At 40.9% G+C, this 11,408-nt stretch overlaps 1 pseudogene; it reads right to left on the bottom strand.

Moving 5' to 3' along the window:
* Positions 1 to 3,469: 3,469 nt before the first annotated feature.
* On the bottom strand, positions 3,470 to 4,171 carry LOC138579657 (protein-L-isoaspartate(D-aspartate) O-methyltransferase pseudogene; annotated as a pseudogene).
* Between the last annotated feature and the right edge of the window lie 7,237 nt (positions 4,172 to 11,408).

The raw sequence follows: 11,408 nt of genomic DNA, 5'->3' as shown, positions 1-11,408 counted from the left end.
CGGCTTATTGCGCATTTACATGGTGGATTCATGGAAGACTGGGATTTCACATCCATAAAGTAATACCTGCCTGTGTGGTTCGAGCCCTTCCTGTTGATTTCCCCAGTGACAGCAGACAATACAGTGGATGTATGCAGTTAGTACTTTGACCGCAGCAGTATAATTTGTAAGGACATTGACATTCACTTTACCAAACAAAAACAAAAAAGGAATTCAAGCTGAACAGTTGTGAAAGAAATTGCATAAGTCCACTAGACGTCCAAACATATAAGAGTATTGTAAGATATTGGTGTGCAATAACATGTGCATTGGCCTATCATGCTCATCCCATCCTCATCCATCCCTCCCCCTGCATCAATGACAGTTTGCACCTGTGAGAGTGCGCTCGCAAGGGGCCTGAGAGGATGGGAACACTCAAGGTGCCGAATACCTTGTACACCCCAAAGGGTCCTTTCACACATTGCCCAATGTCCACATGGCCACCCCAGAACTGGTGTGGGCACACTCTCCTTTGAAGACCCCGTCCCTGCAATCAACATATCTATGTGTATCTTGAACATTGTTCTGGGCCTTCTGCGCCCGCCTCATCCACAGCCATCCCCCCTCTGCTATCAATGACAGTTTGCATTTGTGGGTGTGCGCTCGCAAGGAGCCTGCACTGGCAGGGTTCAGGAGGTCAAGCATTGTCATAGAGGTCTGGTGGGTGTGAACAAACACGTCAGACATTCACATAGACACCCACTTCTGTAAGCCTTTATAAACACTTTACAAGTTACCAAGAGAACATCTGTGAAATCCACAACGGATATCACCATCTCTCCACTTCTTACCTTGTTCACTGCATCCGCTCATCTGTTGTTCCAAGTAAAGGTTAGTCCACTTTTAGTGTAGTTTCTGTATTGTCAACGATCTCTACTAGGAAACTTTCTATTGCTCTGTACTGCAATGTATACCCTATTCTCACTTTATTTTATTTAAAAGGTCTACACCATTATCAACCGGCATAAGCATTTTTATCTCTGTAATTAGCACATAAAGTATTGTTTTTAAATGTCATTTTTAGTAGTGCATGTTTTCTATGTGCTTTGGTGCCATTTTCAATAAAGTCAATTTATTTTTATTATCAGATGGTTGAAATGTTTGGTTTACTCACTGATACTTTTTTAATACTATTTCTTTTTTATATTTCATTAACAGATAATAAGGGCAATCGAACAATGCCTTCTTGTATACTTTTCGGTTGCAGTAATACCAGCCATGCTAAAAGTGATAGTACAGTCCTTCATGTTTTTCAGAGGATTTAAATTTAATAAGAACATGGCTCTCCAACTGTGGATTTCCAGTGTCTGAAACTGAAAGCAGAGCCCAGGATGTCTTGGATGACATGAGGGGCAATCGATTCTGCGTCTGCCGTAAGCACTTCTCTGAAGATAAGTATGAGTAATCACAGTGCACCAAACAGCATCACCCCGGACTACTTTGAAAACTACTGCCCAAGGCAGTTCCAACTCAATTTCAACACACACTGACCCAGGTGATTAGTGGACGTTACATTTTTAAATGTATTTACCATTTTCTAGGTTTGCATGTATAATAAGCCTATGAAGTGAACACTCACATGGAAATATTCAATGAGCAGGTACCATAAATAAAAATGTTCAATATTTGAAGGGAATTATTCCATTGATATTTCATTGCATGTCTTTCCTTCTTGACACAATCTTTTTTGGTTTATATATTTGTAACTTTAGATTACTTTGTGAGATACTCAAATAGCTCTAAGCAATGGGAGCCTTACCAAACACACACTCCCATTGTGTCTTTTTAAAATGATGAAATCTTTTTTGGTAAATTACCATGGACATCAATACAACCCTGGCGGTAGCCTAGCCTGTAAAACAGGCATGGCTGCGGTCGTAGTTGCATTTTTTCAGGCGCCCAGAAATGGGCAATTACCGGGTAATTACAGCCTTGCCGGACCCGGTATTTGCCAATTTCTGGGCGCCGGAAAAAAATCTTCCCCATTCCCATTGAGACCCATGGGGCTCAATGGGAATGGGGAAGCCAGATGCACAGGCACCGTTATCAATGGTGGCTGTGCAACCGAAATGCTGAGCTTGTGGGTGCCTTTCATTCTGCCAGGTCAGACCTGGTGGAATGAAAGGCGCCCATGAGCACAGCTTACTGTTTTCCGGTCCGGATACCACGGTACCGGCAAGCTACTGGTATCATTGTATCCAGACCGGCAAACTCGTAATGAGGCACGTCTGTCATTACGCAGACCTCAAAGATGGAAGTACAGACCGTAAGCATGGAGGAAACCGCATGCACTTCCAATAACCTAATGGTGAGACTTGCACACAAACATATTTTTTATGTTTTTTATGTGGTATAATACCAATGTACATTTTCTAACGAACAATGTTCTGACTATTTGCATCGATTAAAGGACCAGGATGCTACATCGACCACTATTCCAGAGTCCACAGCAACCTCACTCACCTTTCAAGTAAATTTTTTAGACTAATCCTTCACATGCAACCACGCAAAATATGTATTTGTTCAAGTTCCAACCAAAAACGTATTGATTATGGTTATGTATAATGTTAACTTTTAGGCTTCTCTATCAATAAAGACCTTTTCAATGTAATTTGTGGAGATTTTGCTTTTACATCTTTTTTATTTCATTTACCATTACATGGGTGGAGCTTCGAACTTCAACAACGTATCTGTCTGGAGCATGAGGTAATAGAAGTGAAAATGTATTGATTTATACTAATGGTTAGCAATAAACAATATGCTTTTTACATTTAAGTTTCAATTTTTTGTGGCAAATTGCAATACGGTCAGCAAATTGCAAAGCATTACATCAACAACCTTGCTCTATTTATCGCAGAAACACATGTAACAATGAAAGCAAACCTTCAGTAAAATGTACTTTGTCACTGAATAACGTAGACCCTTTCACCATATTGATTGTGTTTGTTTTAGTTCAGAAACTGTATCTGCTTAGCGGAAAAATTGAATAGGTGAAACAAAATAACATTGCAAGGCATTAAAGAATTAAAAAAGTTAATCAGAGAATTAAACTTTATTTTTTAGAGAGTTTAACTCATTTTCTTTTTTATTATGGAGACAGGTTTATTTTTTTGTATAGTTAACAGTATGCATACCTTTTACATTATTCACACACACAGTTTCTGAATCCCACTGTTTTCTGTACTCTCCCTTTGAATCCAATCTTATTGTATATTCAAAGTCTTTTAATCACTTGCGAAAAAATGATTTGAGCCTTGAGACGGTATTGGCTCATTCCAAACGCTGCCCTCATGTCTTTTAATGTAATCTTTATATTTACAAAAGAAGAAGATCTTTCTGTTAACTGCAGGCAGAAACATTGAATCTTCTTCTTTTCAAGGCACGGTTAACGTCGCCTAATCAGGGTCAGTTCGTTGTGGACCAGAATTCATCAGATTCCATCTTTGGGCCATTGATTCTTTTTGTCCATCAAGGGCACATACATGACACCCATCACTTCTGCTTTCACCATCCTGCCGTCACTTGTCTTGTCATATTGCTCTAGGGTCTGACGTCCATGTGGTAGCTCAACTGGAAGAATTAGCCTTCCGCCAGGTTTTAATTGATCAAGCAATGCCTGTGTGACTGTCGCGGCTGCTGCTCCCACATGTATTGCATCAAAAGGTGCCTCTTCTGGATATCCATTCTTTCCATCGCCGAAAACAAGTTTTATTCGACCAGATGCAAGTAAAGTTTCATCATCCACTCTGACATTTGCAATTGAGCCCTGGACAAGCTTTTCAATATGTGCAATGCCAACAACTTTTCCCGTTGTCGCCACCATTCGAGTAAAGCAGGCTGTCAAATACCCACTTCAAGAGCCAAAATCTAGTGCTGAAGCTCCCTCCACCAGTTTCTCTTCAAGCAACTCCAAAGCATGAGCATGCATGTGAGGTGCACTGATTGTAGCTTTGTGTCCGATGGTCTGAGGGGAATCTATATATGAAAAATCCTTTACGTAAAGCGCTCTACATGTGGATAGAAGCACATCGTAGACACTCTGAGATTTGATTACTCAGTTTTTGCGCAAATTACTGATAAGCTGGTCATGTGTTTTCCTGCTTGATGTCAAAGCCATGTTTCTTGCAACGAGCAGTCCCAAAGGCCAGACAAATGCAGTCAGTCCTAAGATCGGGATCATCTTCCAGAAACGCACTGAGGTTGCTGTCCCTGAACTTTGCAAACATTCACTTACTTAGGCTGTCCTCCATTTCGTGGCCTGCCTTCAATCCCCAGTTCACGCTGCAGGTTTGACAATCATTAAAACCACTTTCTCAAGATGTAGTTTGTAAAATCTAAAGCTTTTAACATTACATTATTTGAAAATATATTCAATCTTCTTTGAATGTATTATGTACAAGGGCTGTGCTACTGAAGTGGCCGAAACTGAAGAGACACAAGGACAAGAGGTATACGTAACATATTGTAAAATATGATTTAGCATCATTTTACAGTAAAGTAATATTTAATATGTTTTAGTTGCTTCGGTGATGACATTTTGTTATATTTTGATATAGGGATATGTTAAATGTTAAATGTTAAAGGTATTTGTACCGCGTACCATCACTAATGGAGTTGGTCCCCATACACTCTGGCAGATCTGCAAATGAGAAGGTGGGATGGGTTAGTAAGGTGAAGATGGAGTAGGATAGTGAGAGCAGTGGTGTTCTGTTGGCAGCTTCAACTCGGTATACACCGGGTGCTGAGCTTTGGTGCGAGTATCAGATCAATGTCAGTCCTCGTGTTCTGTTGGTGCAGCTTATGTGTTGTTGCAGTGTTGTGAACTGAGTGTGGCTTGTTGTGCGAGAGATTATTGTGTGAGTTTTTTGAGTGAGATAAGTATGCAGAAATGTGGAAAAAAAATTGGTTAGTGGGTTATATGATATTTAACATGCTAAAATTCCTAATTCTGTCCAAGTATCGCACTTGCTAATCTTCACAATCCCATCAAGAAAGGACTCAGGCTAACGTTCAGAATTCTATTCAATTGAGTGACATGCTAACATTCACAAATCCATTTAGGTGTTGCACTTGATAATCTTCACAATTCCATATAAGTGTGGCAGCATGCTAACATTCACAATTGAATACAAGTGTGGCATTTGCTAGCCTTCATAATTCCATCTATGTGTGGCACATGCTAACATTCCCAATCCGGTCTAGATGCGACGCAGGCCAATGTTTACAACTCTAAGTGTGGCACTTGCTAACCTTCACAATTCCATCTATGTGTGGCACATGCTAATATTCACAATCCTGTCTAGATGCGGCACAGGCTAATGTTCACAATTCCATATAAGTGTGGTACGTGGTAACATTCATAATCCTATCTAGGTGTGACACATACTAATCTTCACAGTTCTCTCTAGGTGTGGCACTTGTTAACATTGGCACGTATGTTAGTATGTAATGCAAGGCAACATTTACAGTCCAGCCATCAATAGATTTAGGCTAGTGTTCACAAATCTCTCTAAATATGCATGGTGTAAGTCTATGGCCCACTATATTATGGAAAGGTAAGGTGGAGTGGCGGGGGCTTTCTGGAGCAGAGTAATTGCTCACCACCTCACCCATGCCTCACTTACACTTTTTATTGGTGTCTGTCAGCTGCTGGCTTCACTGGCTTCCCCTGCGGACACCTGCAGACACATCCTGGAGCCACCATTGTAGGAGCCGCCCTTTGCCTCAGGGCCCTTTGCTGCCGGGGATGTTGGGCAGGGGGCTACCCTGTGAGGATTCCCTTGAGGCAGGGATCAATCTGGATGCTTAGGGAGGTCTTGGAGGCGGGCAGAGGTGCAATCAGGAAGCGGGGAGGGAAGGGGTACTATGCACAAGGCACACTCTTTGTGGACAGTTAAACCACAAAAATAATTGATTATGGGGCGGTTGAGAGGGTTGGGGCCCTATGTCTTCTCACCTCGTTAGTCTGGAGTTCCTCAGGTGAATGGCGGCCTCTCTGGCAGTTCATCAACTGATGGTTCATAAATGTCAAGTGTTTTCAGCATAGTTTATACATTGTATTCAATTTACATAAATGATGAACAAAATCACTTGTATGTTTCGTAAAAAGCAACCCAAATAGGTTTTAATTTGTAGACAAAGATAAGTTCACAATTAGATTTTGAACCGAAAGAGAGCCAAGATAGCTGTAAAAAAATGATAGGAAATGGTGGTCCATGTATACAATTGAGTAATGGCTGACGCGTTTCGGGAAGACTATCCCTTCTTCTTGAGCCAGGCAGGTATTAACTGTGAAAAAAAAATGAATAGACGGAGAGTGTTACAGTCCTTTCAACTGTGGTCCTATTAACTTCATGTACATATAATCGATTTGCCCAAATCTGCTAAATTATAGCATAGCATAAATGAATGAACACGCAAAAGTCAATCAAACATTTTTTTTGGTTTAAAACGTCATCACAACTCTTAGACTAGTTTACCCTAATTCTGGGGACCGCCACTGTGGTCACTGCGCAATGGCTTGCTCTAAATCAGTCCCAAAAGTGAAACAATCCCATATCGAGTGTGCTAAACAGATAAATAGCATCAATAGTGCGTTATAGGAACACCTTGAGTATGAGGTAGTAAAGAACTGTGTCGTCCAAGAAAGAGGTTGAAAAAGGTGTGTTCCAAATTTTCACACACCTCTTAAGGTAAAGGCTCCTATCTTGAATGCTCAGTGCCTAAAATAAAAAATAAATAATATAGAGTATGATGGTAACCCACGTTATAAAAGTACCTGCAATAGAATACATATTTCTAGTGCGGAGATAATAACTTTTAGAATGCTAATCAAAGGATTCTGCCTAAAGCTAGAGTGAATATGCATTAATGCCAAGGTACAAGATATACGAGGGCAAAGTACAAATGTGCTTGTACTAGTTGAAGACTGAAGGAATTACAAGAAATAATGGCTTACCGCCCAGGTCAATCGATCTGGAGGTCTGGAACGTGTGTATCCTACATTCTTAGCAGGTGACTTGGAATAACAGGCATTGTTTGTTCAGAAAGGGATTCGATATTCTGTAAGAAGCACAAGTAAAATAGTGCTGTTTAAACTAAGATGCTCCCAAGTAAGTTATGTAGTTATCAGTGACTCTGGGTAGATGCTAACATCCAAGCAGAGATAGTGCGCTCCTGCTTACCTCAGTGGTGTGAATCGAACGATCCACAATAGCGGGTAGCGAAGGGCTCGAAACTTCACTGAATGAATATCCACGCCGCGCGGCTAGTGAACGGATGAACGCGTTCCTTCATCTGCCCGGCGGTGAGTTTACACGTATCCTTAGCAACCCTCTCCGCTTTGGACAGGTTTTCTCTGGCTCGCTATATGGTGGTCAACATAATAAAAGGACTCATACAGGTCCTAGAATGTAAATAGCCAACATAAGTAGTGGATATATGGGCGCCATCTTGGAGTGTAGGTGATGCTGATTATGAATGCCAGCATATAGCTGACAAGGGGGGTCATTACGAGGTTGGAGATAAGGGATTACCGGCACCAGTAAGTGTGCCGATTCCGGTAATCCCTTACCTCCGTATTCCGAGTTCCCTTTGCGGGTCCTTCCTTACCTCCTGCTTTTAGGTGGAGTTAAGTACGGAACCCGTAAAGGTACCTCAGAGGTAATTACGGTACCGTAATTTACGGTGCCGTAATTACCTCCTTCCCCATTCCCATTGAGCCCTATGGGGCAGAAAAGGGAATGGGGAAGGGCAAAAGGTGAATGGGGAATTACCGGTCCCTCCATCCCTGGAATGGACCGGTAATTACTCCATTCACCATGCCGGATTTGGGACGGTTTTGGAGGCAACTATGGAGCTAATTACTCCATGGTTAGCTCCAAACCCAGAATGAGGCCCAAGGTGTATGGAAAATATCTCTAAGCCCAATAGAATATGTAAAAATGATGTGAAAAAGATGTACCACAGAGATGTGTGGACGTGTAGAGGACATAGACTAGAGGCAATTAAAAAAATGTTAAAACCGGGAAATCAATATTGAACCACCTGAAGGAGTGAACATGAGCAATGCACCAATGCCACAGTAGGGACCCCAAAGACAAGGCAACATCTATATAATGTGGTCACAGAAATTATATCAATTTAGAATGCATATTCATCCTAGGTACACAATAATAGGTACACAATAATAGACAGTGGGCCGGTTAACATATCCTGGACTATTGATGACTTAACAGTTGTTCCACTGTCACAGTTGTAGTGTGACTTCCTCTTTGTACCATATGAGGCCATAAGTCTGTTGCTAAGAGCTTGATTCACCCCACTGGCGGGAGGAAAAAGAGAGTGTAGAAGGAAAATAAGTACATGTCAAATATTTCAGAAATCAAATAAAACATCTCAGAGAGAAATCCTCGTTCAGACCATGTGGATTTAATGTATCAAGTTGGTGTATCCAAAATGTTTCCCTGCGGGAGAGGATCGATTGATAGCCTCCCCCTCTATGTGGTTTCTTAACTATCTCCAAAATCTGGAATTTAAACTGGGCTATTGTGTGTTGGTATTCAGTGAAATGTCTAGCTAGTGGGGACTTTGTGTTCCTGCATCGGATGTTAGATTTGTGTTCAGTTAGTCTTTCTTTAACTGTTCTTGTAGTCTGGCCCACATACAATTTCCCACATGGGCATTTGATTACATAGATAGCTCCTGTTTACATGCAGGTAGCGTAATCACGTAGTTTATACTTCTTACCAGATTGGGGATGTGTTACATTTTCACCCTTGATAACATTGTTGCAGTGGGAGCATCCCAAGCATGGGAACGTGCCTTTCCTCTTAGTTTGTAAAAACTGCAGTTTCTCTTTGGGTGGTTTCTCAGCTCTCACTAGTTTGTCTCTCAAGTTTTGGCCTCTCTTAAAGGCCATCATTGGAGACTTTGGGAATAATTTCGCAAGACAAGGGTCGTTTTGAAGAATTCCCCAGTGTTTTTTGATAGATCTCCCCACTTGGAAACTTTGGCGAGAATACTTGGTGATGTAGAGTAATGGTGTCTCCTTATTTTTGATCTTAGGCGTGAGTAGTTGTTCTTTGCTCACACTTGATGATCTCTCCATAGCTTCTTCCAGAACCGATTCTGGGTAGCCTCTCTTAGAAAATGTATCCAACAATTTGGTGCATTAGAATGCAATAGAGGGGGAGGCTATCAATCGAGCCTCTCCTGCAGGGAAACATTTTGGATACACCAACTTGATACATTAAATCCACATGGTCTGAACGAGGAGTTCTCTCTGAGATGTTTTATTTGATTTCTGAAATATTTGACATGTATTTATTTTCCTTCTACACTCTCTTTTTCCTCCCCCAAGTGGGGTGAATCAAATCCTTAGCAACAGACTTATGGCCTCATATGGTACAAAGAGGAAGTCACACTACAACTGTGACAGTGGAACAACTGTTAAGTCATCAATAGTCCGGTATATGTTAACCGGCCCACTGTCTATTATTGTGTACCTATTATTGTGTACATAGGATGAATATGCATTCTGAATCGATATAATTTCTGTGACCACACTATATAGATATTGCCTTGTCTTTGGGGTTCCTACTGTGGCCATGGTGCATTGCTCATGTTCACTCCTTCAGATGGTTCAATATTGATTTCCCGGTTTTAACATTTTTTTAACTGCCTCTAGTCCATGTCCTCTACACGTCTACACATCTCTGTGGTACATCTTTTTCACATCATTTTTACATATTTTATTAGGCTTAGAGATATTTTCCATACACCTTGTCAGCTATATGCTGGCATTCATAATCAGCATCACCTACACTCCAAGATGGCGCCCATATATCCACTACTTATGTTGGCTATTTACATTCTAGGGCTTGTATGAGTCGTTTTATTGTGTTGACCACCATAGAGCGAGTCAGGGAAAACCTGTCGAAAGCGGGGAAGTTTGCTAAGGACACGTGTAAACTCACCGCCGGGCGGACGAAGGAACGCGTTCATCCGTTCACTAGCCACGCGGCGTGGATATTCACTCGGTGAAGTTTCGAGCCCCTCGCTACCCGCTATTGTGGATCATTCGATTCACACCAATGAGGTAAGCAGGAGCGCACTATCTCTGCTTGGATGTTAGCATCTATCCAGAGTCACTGATAACTACATAACTTACTTGGGAGCATCTTAGTTTAAACGGCACTATTTTGACTTGTGCTTCTTACAAAATATCGAATCCCTTTCTGAACAAACAGTGCCTGTTATTCCAAGTCACCCGCTAAGAATGTAGGATACACACATTCCAGACCTCCAGGTCGATTGACCTGGGCGGTAAGCCATTATTTCTTGTAATTCCTTCAGTCATCAACTAGTACAAGCACATTTATACTTTGCCCTCGTATATCTTGTACCTTGGCATTAATGAATATTCACTCTAGCTTTATGCAGAATCCTTTGATTAGCATTCTAAAAGTTATTATCTCTGCACTAGAAATATGTATTCTATTGCAGGTACTTTTATAACGTGGGTTACCATCATACTCTATATTATTTATTTTTTATTTTAGGCACTGAGCATTCAAGATAGGAGCCTTTACCTTAAGAGGTGTGTGAAAATTTGGAACACACCTTTTTCAACCTCTTTCTTGGACGACACAGTTCTTTACTACCTCATACTCAAGGTGTTCCTATAACGCACTATTGATGCTATTTATCTGTTTAGCACACTCGATATGGGATTGTTTCACTTTTGGGACTGATATAGAGCAAGCATTGCGCAGTGACCACGGTGGTGGTCCCCAGAATCAGTGTAAACTAGTCTAACAGTCGTGATGACCTTTTAAACCAAAAAAATGTTTGATTGACTTTTGCGTGTTCATTTATTTATGCTATGCTATAATTTAGCAGATTTGGGCAAATTGATTATATGTACATGAAGTTAATGGGACCACAGTTAAAAGGACAGTAACACTCTCCGTCTATTCATTTATTTTTCACCGTTAATACCTGCCTGGCTCAAGAAGAAGGGATAGTCTTCCCGAAACGCGTCAGCCATTACTCAATTGTATACATGGACGACCATTTCCTATCATTTTTTTTTACAGCTATCTTGGCTCTGTTTCGGTTCAAAATCTAATTGTGAACTTATCTTAGTCTACGAATTAAAACTATTTGGGTTGCTTTTTACGAAAAATACAAGTGATTTTGTTCATCATTTATGTCATTTGAATACAATGTATAAACTATGCTGAAAACACTTGACATTTATGAACCATCAGTTGATGGATTTTGAAAAGAGTGCAGGGGACCGGAGGGCTCCTACCTTTGGATCCTCGTTTTTCTCTCTACTTACACGTAATAGTGATTCTGTGCCA

The sequence above is a fragment of the Ambystoma mexicanum genome, chromosome 3p (assembly GCF_040938575.1).
Source record: "Ambystoma mexicanum isolate Mex_15411 chromosome 3p, UKY_AmexF1_1, whole genome shotgun sequence".
In the NCBI taxonomy this organism is placed as follows: domain Eukaryota; kingdom Metazoa; phylum Chordata; class Amphibia; order Caudata; family Ambystomatidae; genus Ambystoma; species Ambystoma mexicanum.
Note: the sequence above shows the minus strand (reverse complement) of the source record. Positions and strands in the feature narration are given on the sequence as shown.